The sequence below is a fragment of the Lathyrus oleraceus genome, chromosome 4 (assembly GCF_024323335.1).
Source record: "Lathyrus oleraceus cultivar Zhongwan6 chromosome 4, CAAS_Psat_ZW6_1.0, whole genome shotgun sequence".
Classification (NCBI taxonomy): domain Eukaryota; kingdom Viridiplantae; phylum Streptophyta; class Magnoliopsida; order Fabales; family Fabaceae; genus Lathyrus; species Lathyrus oleraceus.
Window position 1 is genome coordinate 201725690 of NC_066582.1, and position 12721 is coordinate 201738410.

The window sequence follows — 12721 nt, forward strand, 5'->3', positions numbered from 1 at the left end:
TTAAGTTTATTCACAAGTTTGATTTAAGAAAAGACGTTTGAAAATACAATGGCATAAGGCAAAAGTTTCTATCTTTTGGCAAAGTGGTCAAAGTTTAGAACAAAATAAGTTCAATCAAAGAAGATTTTGAAAAAGGGAGGGAGATATTTTGAAATTAAAGAAATGGGGACAAGATGAAGGGACTAATCCTATACACCAAATTAAAAGTTAAGAGTTGAAAAGATCTGACCAATGGGTAGCAATCCAATAGACAAGAATGTCAATAGAAACCCAGAATTCCCTTGGACATTTAGAATCAAGCAACACACAAATGCAAAATTATATAATCTTGAAGAGCAAAGGCATCAAATAAAAATAGCCACATCCAAGCTTTAGCCACTCCATGATCCCCTTCAAATTAGCCCATGTAACAGATGAATTCCACAAGTCACATGTTCAAAATAACAGCTTCACAATGAGCATGTTACAGATGAACTCAAAGGGATCTTCAATGATATATCAGATGAAATTTCAAATTGCAAGCACTTGGTTTCACAGAAAGTTGGCATTGGCCAAGTCCTTTAGCATCAGAATGTTGCCTAAGTTCTAAGTCCATTTGGCCAAGATCAAGCACACAATCCACACAAAAGTTTTTTAGGGTTTTTGTTATTATTATGTACATTAATGGTCAAAGACCACACAAACAAGATATATCACACAATATGGTCCAAATAGACAAAGTGAAAATTGCATTAACATAAACAATTAGAATGGTATGAATAAAGACTAAAATTAAATGACATTAGAGTAAATGATTTGAAATTAAAAGTTAGTTGGTAATGAGTTAGAAGTTAATATTGTTTTGCTTTTGCTTTTCATTTTTTAAAACATTCTTTGGAGAACACTCAACCCACTTATCACAAACAGGGAGACTTACAATCTCACTAACTAGAATGTTATGCCTTTTGTGTCATAAATTTTGCGCTATGTTAAGCAATTGTAATTGGACTTATGTAGAAGTCACACCTATCTGAGGTCGGGCAATAGAATTTTTGGTGTTAATGCATGTTAGAGACATAGTATAATGGACTATGCTCATAAAACATACCACACACAAAAATAATATGAAAAAGAGGTGGCCTAATCTCATCCATACTTATGTTGATTTTTCAATCAACTAGCCTTAGGACTTTGAGATATCATAGGCCAAATGAGATGGATGCATAAAGAAGGGGAATGAGATGAAGAGGGAGGGGAATGGATCAAAACTCAAATTGGTCAAAGGAGGACTTTTACCAAATTAATATCATCCATTCATTTTGGGAGATGGAATGTACATTCCATCAATCCCCTAAATCCAATGATATTAACTTGACAAAGTCAAATCAACCTTGACCAAGGCCCAACAATAAGAGTCAAACTCAAACAAGTCATTACAGTTGGACAACAAAATTATTTGGCATTTATTCAAATTAAAAATACTAAAATAAGGCATTTAAATTAAATATGGTTTGTCAAATTCCTAAAACCTCATCAAAACACCAAACAAATGGCCATGAGATTTATCATACAAGGTCAAAGGACCTTGGAGAAAAATTTTCAGAATTTTTAAAGACTTAAAAGTATTTTTAAACAATTAAAAATAGTCACAAAATCAATTAAATCATGAAAAATATTAATATGTACATTAATGGTAAAAAACCATACAAACAGTCAAAGTATACACAAGCAAAATATATCACACAATATGGTCCAAGTGGACGAAGTGAAAATTGCATTAACATAAACAATTAGAATGATATGAACAATGGCAAATGAAATTGAGTTCTAAAAGTAAATTGCATTAAAGTAAAAGTTTGAAATTAAAATTTAGTAGTTAATTGGTTAGAAGTTAGTATTGTTTTGCTTTTTCTTTTCATTTCAAGACATTCTTTGGAGAACACTCAACTCACTTATCACAAGCATGAATCCTTGAACCAAAACATCTTCCAAAGGAAGGAAAGAAGGCCATGTTTCCACACAATACCATGAAAGAGGGGAGACTTACAATCTCACTAACTAGAATGCTTATGCATTTTATGTCACAAATTTAGCGCTATGTTAAGCAATCGTAATTGGACTTATGTAGAAGTCACAACTATTTGAGGTTGGGCAATAGAATTTTGGTGTTAATGCATGTTAGAGACATAGTATAATGGCCTATGCTCATGAAATATACCACACACGAAAAGAATATGCAAAAGGTATGTTCTAATCTCATCCATACTCATGTCAATTTTTCAATCAACTAGCATTAGGATTTTGAGATGTCATAGGCCAAATAGAATGAATGAATGAAGAAAGGGAATAAGATAAAGAGGGAGAGGAATGGATCAAAACACAAATTGGTCAAAGGAGTATTTTTACCAAATTAATATCATCCATTCATTTGGGAAGGTGGAATGTACATTCCATCAATCCCCTAAATCCAATGATATTAATTTGACAAAGTCAAATCAACCTTGATTAAGGCCCAACAACAAGAGTTAAACATAAACAAGTCATCACATTTGGTCAACAAATTTATTTGGCATTTTTATTCAAATTAAAATACTAAAATAGTGCATTTAAATTAAATATGGTTTGTCCAATTCCTAAAATCTCATCAAAACACCCAAGAAATGACCATGAGATTTATCATAGGTCAAACAAGGTCAAAGGACCTTGGATAAAAAAATTCATAATTTTTGGACATTTAAAAATATTTTTAAACAATTAAAAACAAATGCAAAATCAATTAATTCATGAATAATATTAATAATGATCCAAAAAATAATTTTAATTCAGAATATGAAAGAGGAAATTATTTGAAATTTTTTGGTGAAACTCTCATATTTTTTGGATCAATATTAAAATTAATATGAATTAATGAAAATAAAAGGATTAAAAAAATCAGAAAATATGAAAAAACGTGAGCCACTTGATCTCCCTCATTAATTGAGGTGGCAGATCATGTGGCCTAGAACGCACGTTCCATGATGCACGCTAGTCAACTCATCCACACACCTGGTATTAATAATGGATGGGTGAGATTAAAACGTTTTGGAATGATCATGTGGCTCAGAACCTGTCCAACACACAACCGGCGCTGGACCTCCGGTCACCTTCTCAGGCGAGGTTCACCGGACTGGTTCAGTCATCACCATCACATAAATGAAAAAGGAGGACATGGTCTGAAAGAAAAAATGGCGTAGAGCACGAATCTGACCTCAATTTTGACTAACTCCACATATATAGAAAGATATGAGGAGTTGAAATTTGAGGTGTGTCAACTGAGTTGCTTCAATTTGACCTCTAAGCAACTCAATCTTCTTCCCTACATTTGTAGGACTTCAGCCAACCAAAGATCCAATAGAATTGAGTAGAATTGAGAGAGAATCGAAGAGAGGAAGTTTTCTTAAAATTACCTTCAATGTTATGGAGTTCTTGCTGTTGCTTGCTCCAAACACGATCTGATCACACTTGAAAAGCTAGCAGGAAGTGATTAGAGAGGTTGTAAGGCTTTGGATCCTGGAGTTCTTGAATCTCCAATAGTTGAGATTCAAACTCAAATTTCAAATTGAAATTTCTGAGGTCTTCCTTTAGAATGTGACGGTTTCAACGGGGGGCAAAGCTGGCGCGCAAGGTTTGATTCAAATGAGCATAAAGGTCATGTATTTATAGCATGAATGAATGATATTTGCACACTTCAAAATCTGTCCAAAATTTGCAATGTTGATGGCACAAGTGCATGGGCATGTACTGGCCCATGATGCAATGCAAAAAGGTCAAAATTATTCCAAGTGAAGTCTGAATGGAAGCTTGATTGGCAAGGCAAAGTGAACTGAAGTTTTGAAGTTTGATTCTTTCCAATTATGCACCCCTGTTAAAGCCATGCACAGACCTAGCTACCCTCATCCAAAATACATGAACTTGGGTTCTTTGGAAAGCTTGGATCAAGGGGAACAAGTTTGATGTTCAAAACTTTTTCATTTGGAGCTTGGAACATGGAGAATTTTGAGGTGGAACTTTGGAAATTTCAACATGTTGAAAATGTTTCTAAGTGTCAAGCCATATATCTCAATATTCCACCTTGCTTAACTTTTTATGTGAGCTTCAAATGAGAAAAGTGTCTTCATCATAGTTGTAGCTCCTTCAAATACCTTCAAAATGGTTACCAATTTCATGTCATTTGGGTTTGGAATGATAGAGTTATGAATTTTTTAAGTTTGTAAAAATCACCTGTTCAATGGTATAGGTAAAAAATGACCTATAATGACATAAAAGTTCAATTAGCTCTCACTCAAAACATCAAAGTTGAGGTAGACATCTTTAATTTGATTGTGCAACTGGGAAATCTTTCATCTCATAAAAATTTAGCACGTTATGGCCTTGGGAAGTTGACTTTCAAATTAGGGTTTAGACAAAATGACCTATAATGTTTCAACATAGAAAATGATTTTCCAAGCAAACATAGCTCTAGGTCTCAACATGAAAGTTGTTTGGAATGTCATTTAGAGTAAAGTTTATCTTGGAATCATTTTCATGTGGTGAAAATTGTTGGAGATAGGGTCTAGGGAGACCCAGTTTTGATGAGATGAATTCATCTGGCCAACCACCATCAACCATCTTGCTAATCTTCAATTATTTGGACTTTCTGGAATCATGGTATATCATATAGGCATAATATGATGAATTTTGAAGTGTCCTATGAGATATTTGATCAATTGGTAAGATAGCTTGTTGAAGAAGTTACTCAAGATACCTAGTCAAAGTATGGTTTCCAAGGAAAATCACTCCAAAACTCTTGAAGAAAACTTGATCAATATAACATTTTGTAATCAATGGAACTCATATATGATGCTCATAACCATTCTTGGAACAATTCATGGTTGTGCTCTTTGTCATGAGGGTCTTAAACCTTAGATATGAACTTGATATATCAATGGAGATCATGCCCTGTAGCGGGAAATTCAGGATCATGAAGTTATTGGCAAGCAAGAGATCAGATAACAAGAGTCGCCACCGCACTTTTATTGTTTCCTAGGGAAAAGGGAAAAAGTATGAACAAAACCCAAAAGTAAGAAGTTTTCATATCAAAACTAATAAAATGTCAGAGATTACAGATAAGGGGGTTGGTTACATAGAGGGAAGGTGTTAGCACCCAAAGTGTCCTAGGTACTCCTAGGGAGCCCTTTTTGTGGGCATATGTACTTGGTATAAAGTGGTGTTTACAAATAAATAGAGTGGAGGGATGAGAAAAGAATTCATTAATTATATTTTTGTGTTTGACAAGACCTTCAGTCTTATGCCTACGTATCAACATAAAAATAAGGGATCAAAACCTCGTAGTTCGCGATACAAAATATCAAAATGGATGCATTGTTTTTAACAAAAATTAAGTTTGAAAGGCACAAAGGCCTAAAAATGGTTTGAATAAGTTAGTTCTTTTTTGGGTTTTTTTTAATGTTTAATTTAAGTATAGTTAAGTTTATTTACAAGTTTGATTTAAGAAAAGAAGTTTGAAAATGCAATGGCATAAGGCCAAAGTTTCTATCTTTTTTGCAAAAAGTGGTCAAAGTTTAGAATAAAAGTAGTTCACACAAAGAAGATTTTTGAAAAATGGAGGGAGAGATTTTTAAATTAAAGAAATGGGGAGAAGATGAAGAGACTATCATATGGACCAAATTAAAAGTTAAGAGTTGAAAAGATGTGACCAAGTGGGTAGCAATCCAATAGAAAAGAATATCAATAGAAACCCAGAATTCCCTTGGACTTTTAGAATCAAGGAACACACAAATGCACAATTATATTATCTTGGAGAGAAAGGCATCAATTAAAGATGGACACATCCAAGCTTATCCATTCCATGATCTTCTTCAAAATAGCCCATGTAACAGATGAATTCCACAGTTCATAGGTTCAGAATAACAACTTCACAATGATCATGTTGTAGATGAACTTAGGGATTTCTTCAAAGATGTGTCAGATGAAGTTCAAATTGCAAGCACTTGGTTATTTAACAAGTTGGTATTGGCCACGTCCTTTAGCATAGGAAGGTTTCCTAGATTCTAAGTCCATTTTTCCAATATCAAGCCAACAGTCCACACAAAAGTCTTTTAGGGTTTTTTGTTTATTATTATGTACATTAAGGTTTCCTAGAATGATATGAACAATGGCAAATGGAATAGAGTGCTAAAAGTAAATTGCATTAAAGTAAAAGCTTGAAATTAAAAGTTAGTAGGTAATTGGTTAGAAGTTATTGTTTTGCTTTTTATTTTCACTTCAAGACATTCTTTGGAGAACACTCAACCCACTTATCACAAGCATGAATCCTTGATCCAAAACATCTTCAAAAGGAAGGAAAGAAGGCCAAGTTTCCACATAATACCATGAAAGAGGGGAGACTTACAATCTTATGTAGAAGCCACAACTATTTGAGGTCGGGCAATAGAATATTGGTGTTAATGCATGTTAGAGATATAGTATAATGGACTATGCTCATGAAACATACCACACACAAAAAGAATATGCAAAAGGTGTGGCGTAATCTCATCCATACTCATGTCATTTTTTAATCAACTAGCTTTAGGACTTTGAGATGTCATAGGCCAAATGGAATGAATGAATGGAGAAAGGGAATAAGATGAAGTGGGAGAGGAATGGATCAAAACACAAATTGGTCAAAGGAGGACTTTTACCAAATTAATAACATCCATTCATTTGGGAAGGTGGAATGTACATTCCATCAATCCCCTAAATCCAATGATATTAATTTGACAAAGTCAAATCAACCTTGATCAAGGCCCAACAACAAAAGTTAAACATAAACAAGTCATCACAATTGGTCAACAAATTTATTTGGCATTTTTATTCAAATTAAAATACTAAAATAGTGCATTTAAATTAAATATGGGTTGTCCAATTTCAAAAATCTCATCAAAACACCAAAGAAATGGCCATGAGATTTATCATAGGTCAAACAAGGTCAAAGGACCTTGGAGAAAAAATTTCATAATTTTTGGACATTTAAAATTATTTTTAAACAATTAAAAACAAATGAAAAATAAATTAATTCATGAAAAATATTAATAATGATCCAAAAAATAATTTTAATTCAGAATATAAACGAGAAATTTTTTTGAAATTTTTTGGTGAAAGTCCCATATTTTTTGGATCAATATTGAATTTAATATGAATTATTGAAAATAATGCTATTAAAATGAAAATTAAAATATCATAAAAAACGTGGACCACTTGATCTCCCTCATTAATTGAGGTGGCATATCAAGTGGCCAGAAACGCGCTATCCAGGATGGACATGAGTCAGTGCGCCATAACATTGGTAGTTAAAAGGGACGATCATGATTAAAACAAATAAGATGGATCCTATGGCTGTGAGAGAGGTCAACACATCGTCGGAGTTGTAGCTCCGGTCTTCTTCTCCAGTGGACCTCATCGGACTGGTCCACCATCAACCATCACCAAAATAAAAAACAAGGACATGATTTCAAAGTAAAAATGGCATTGAGCTCGAATCTTGCCTCAATTCACAGTAACTCCAAGTATATTGAGAGATACATGGAGTTGAAATTTGAGGTACATGAACTGAGTTACTTCGATTTATCCTCAAAGCAACTCAATCTTCTTGCCTACATTGGTAGGACTTCAGACAACCAAAGAATCAATAGAATTGAGCAAAATTTTGAGAGATTCGAAGAGATCAAAATTTCTGGAAAATACCTTCAATGGAGGTCTGGATTCAACTGATCTTGATCTTGCTTGTGGTTGATCTCACTCCACTTGCTTGCAGAAGAAGGATTGGATGCTTACAAGGTTGTGGATTCCTAGAGATTTGAATTTCAAAACAATGGAAATTCAACCTCAAATTCAAATGAATTTCTCAGGTTGATCCTTTCCAAAGTGAGGGTTTGAGATGGGGGATCAAAGCTAGCACGAATATGTGTTCATTGCTGAGCATATGAGGCTCTATTTATAGCTAAAACCATTGATATTTGCACACTTGAAATCACTTTCCAAATTTGGTCATTGATGATGCATGGGTGCATGGGCGCGCATAGGCCCATAAAATCATTGCAATAAGTTCACAAATGAATGTTAGATAGTCTAAATTCAGCTTGGATTGCAAGGCAAGTGTGCATTTGGATTTATGGTTTGATCTTTGCCAAGTGATGTCACCATGTTCATGCCATGCGCAGCCTATGCATTCCTTGTCCAAAATGAATGAATTTGAGCTCTTTAGAAAGGTGAGATCAAGAGGAACAACTTTCATGTTCAACACTTTTTCATTTGGAGCTTGGAGCTTGGAGAAATTTTAGGTGGAAGTTTGGAAATGTTTGACATATCAAATTTTTTCTAAGTGTCAAGCCATATGTCTCAATATTCCACCTTGCTTAACTTTTTATATGAGCTACAAATGAGAAACGTGTATTTACCAAAGTTGTAGCTCTCTCAATGACATTCAAAATGGTCACAAATTTCATGTCATTTGGATTTGAAATGATAGAGTTATGCATTTTTGAAGTTTGGAAAAATCACTTGGTCAATGGTATAGGTCACAAGTGACCTATAATTTACCCTCATACCACATGCTCAAAAAAGTTGAATTATCTTCCACTCCAAACATCAAAGTTGAATTAGTCACATTCAATTTATTTGTGCAACTTGGAAATCTTTCATCTTATAAAAAATGAGCAAGTTATGGCCTTTGGAAGTTGACTTTCAAATTAGGGTTTAGACAAAATAACCTATAATGGTTCAACATAGAAAATGATTTTCCAAGCAAAACTAGCTCTAGGTCTCAACATGGAAGTTGTTTGAAATGTCCTTTATAGTATGTTTTCTCTTGGAATAATTTTCATATGGTGAAAATTGTAAGAGACAGGGTCTAGGGAGGCCCAGTTTTGATCAGATGAATTCATCTGGCCAACCATCATCAACAACCTTGCTATCTTCCAATTCTCTTGACTTTCTTGGCTCATGGTAGATTATATATGCATAAGATGATGAATTTTGAAGTGCCCCTTGAGAAATTTGATCAATTGGTGAGATAGCTTGTTGAAGAAGTTACTCAAGATACCCAGTCAAACTAGGGTCTCCAAGGCAAATCACCCTCAAACTTTTGAAGAAAACTTGATCAATATATCATGTAGAGAACATTGGGACTCATATATGATGCTCATAACCATTATTGGATCAATTCTTGGTTATGCTCTTTGTTCATGAGGGTCTCAAACCCTATATGTGAATTTGATGAATCAATGGAATCATGCCCTTCCTACAAAAGAGTTAGACAAATGTAAAGACATATTTTTGGTATTTTGGTTAGTAAAATGATAAAAAACAAGTATGATACAATCACATAGTGTTTGGTGATCTCTCCCAATACAAACCCAATGAAAGAGGGGTAAGGAGGATGCCAAGTGTAAGACCCTAATTTTGTCCCTAAGATCCCTCATGGCATCATAACATTGCATTTGCATTGCCTCAAGGATCATTAGCATCTTGGTTCCCTTTGCCTTTGGGAGGGACTTCTTGTGAGTGATTTGAGATCACCAAGCATGCTTTAATTGTATATCATTGCTTTTCTTATTTTGTTTACTAACTAAAAGCACAAAAATATGTCACTAACATCTTTTGTTTGTAGCTTGAGCAATCACCAGGTCAAGAGTTTCAAGGAGATCTTTTGTGCAATGATAAGGTCAAGAGGAGATGATAGCAAGCATGACAATGGTTCCCAAAGCTCTCATACATCAAATATGCCTCCCTAGCATCTCAATTCATCAGTTTGATCAAAGCAAGTCAAAGGGTTTGAGGTTTGTTCCCCAACGAAACCCTAATTCATCTGTGCACCACAATGCCTTGCCCTTCAAGAAACCTCAGCCCATGATCAAATACATCAAGGGAAGTTCTTTAATTCACCATTTCATGCATATTTTAACTTATTTGAGTTTTCTCAATCATCAATTCATCAAGATATGGGTCATGGCCTTGAGAAGTTGATCAGTCAAATCATCTGACTATTTTGACATGCACTGAGACCTAACTTTTTAGGTGTTGGTCAAATGGAGATGGTTACAAAAGAAAAACTGTTCTTAAGGACAATATGAACAACTTCCATGTTCATAAAAAATTGATTTTAAGCATGTATGTCCATCTCCCATTCCAATACATTATAGGTCATTTTGACTGAAACCCTAATTGTGGGTCAACTTCCCAAGGACATAACTCACTCTTATTGTATGATTTTAAGGTGGGATCAAATGAATTGGAAAGCTTAAGATGTCTACTTCAAATTTTATATGAACAAAATTTCAAAATCTCAAAGGAAATACACGTGATAATGCAGGATATTATAGGTCATTTTGGGCCAAATGCATTAAAAGGCAAAAAAGTCCAACTTCAAGTGCCCATAACTCTTTCATCAAAAATCCAAATGATGCAGGATTTAAGTCTACTTTGACTTTCTTGAAAAGATCTACAACTTTGATGTTGGAGGTTTTTTCATTTGAGGCTTGCATCAGAAAAACAGTAGGGCTTGAACATTTGCCAAATTTGGAAACCTTGCCTTGACATGTTTTGCACATCACAAGTTAAACTCAAAATTCACCAATTTCCACACTTCAAATGGATTTTTGCCCAACATAACAATTGTTCCTTACATCAAGACCTTTCCAACCATTAGCCACATACTTATGTTTGGATTTTCTAATTGGCATTTTCGAAGAGGTGAAGGTTTAGGTTCAATTATGGAATTCACACAGTAATGTTCATTGTGTTCAAAAACCCTTCTCCCATGCCAAAGGGAAGAGTGATGACATTGTTGGTGCATAAATACAATGATATTTTCATTCAATAAATTCATGTTAAATGTCTGTTTTTCCAATTATTTTCCCTTTTCTCTTTTTGCATGAAATTGGTGATCACATAAAACCCTAAAAAAATAGAATAAAATTTATCTTTTCATCTACATAATGATATGCCTCGTTTGAATTCTAAAGCTTTCATATCCGAAATCATTATACAGGTTGATTTCTAGACCCATTGAACATAATGACCCAACACCATCTCCCAACTTTGAATTCCCTGTATTTGAAGTAGAAGAAGATGATGTTGAAGAGATTCGTGATGAGATTACCCGTCTACTTGAGCATGAAGGGAAGATCATTCAGTCGCATCTTGAGAATCTGGAAATAGTCAACTTGGGGTGTGAAGATTGTGTGCGAGAAGTGAAGATTGGGGCACTCCTAGAAGAATCTGTTAAGAAGGGGTTGATTTGCTACGAGAATATGTTGATGTCTTCGCTTGGTCATATGAAGACATGCCTAGTCTAGATACTGATATTGTGCCACATTTCCTACCTTTGAAGCCTGAGTGCGTGCCTGTGAAGCAGAAGCTCAGAAGAACTCATCCTGATATGGTAGTGAAGATTAAAGAGGAAGTTCAGAAGCAAATTGATGTGGGGTTTCTGGTGACTTCTACGTATCCTCAATGGGTGGCCAATATTGTGCCTGTGCCTAAGAAAGACGGAAAAGTCCGGGTATGTATGGACTATAGAGACTTGAATAAAGCTAGTCCGAAAGATGATTTCCCTCTACTACATATTGATATGTTGGTAGATAATACAACTAAATTCAAGGTCTTCTCATTTATGGATGGATTTTCCGGATATAATCAGATTAAGATGGCACCCGAGGATATGGAGAAGACAACATTCATCACACCTTGGGGAACATTCTTTTATCGAGTGATGCCCTTCGATTTGAAGAAAGCCGGAGCCACGTATCAACGAGTTATGACCACCTCGTTTCATGATATGATGCACAAGGAGATCGAGGTATACGTTGATGATATGATTGCAAAGTCAAGAACGGAAGTTGAACATGTAGAGCACTTGTTGAAGCTTTTTCAGCGTTTGCGAAAATACAAGCTTCGTCTGAATCCCAACAAGTGTACATTTGGAGTCCGTTCCGGCAAGTTATTGGGCTTTATCATCAGTGAAAGAGGTATTGAGGTTGATCCTGCAATGGTCAAAGCAATACAAGAGATGCCTGCACCCAAAACTGAGAAGCAAGTCCGAGGTTTTCTTGGCCGCTTGAATTATATTTCCAGATTCATATCCCACATGACTGCCACATGTGCGCCAATATTCAAGCTCCTCCAGAAAGATCAGTCCCATGATTGGACCGAGGATTGCCAGAAAGCTTTCGATAGCATTAAAGAGTATCTGTCTGAGCCCCCGATTCTGTCTCCACCCGTGGAAGGAAGACCATTGATTATGTATCTGGCTGTTCTTGAAGATTCAATGGGTTGTGTCCTTGGTCAGCAAGATGAATCAGGGAAGAAAGAATATGCTATTTACTACCTGAGTAAGAAGTTCACTGATTGTGAGTCTCGATACTCAATGCTTGAGAAGACATGTTGTGCTTTGGCTTGGGCTGCTAAGCGCTTACCCCAGTATATGTTAAATCATACGACTTTGTTGATATCCATAATGGATCCAATCAAGTATATATTCGAGAAGCCTGCTTTAACAAGGAGGATTGCCCGTTGGCAGATGTTGTTATCTGAGTATGACATTGAGTATCGAGCTCAGAAGGCTATTAAAGGTAGTATCTTGGCTGACGACTTGGCACACCAGCGGATTGAGGATTATCAGTCAGTTCAATATGAATTCCCATATGAGGAGATTTTGTATTTGAAA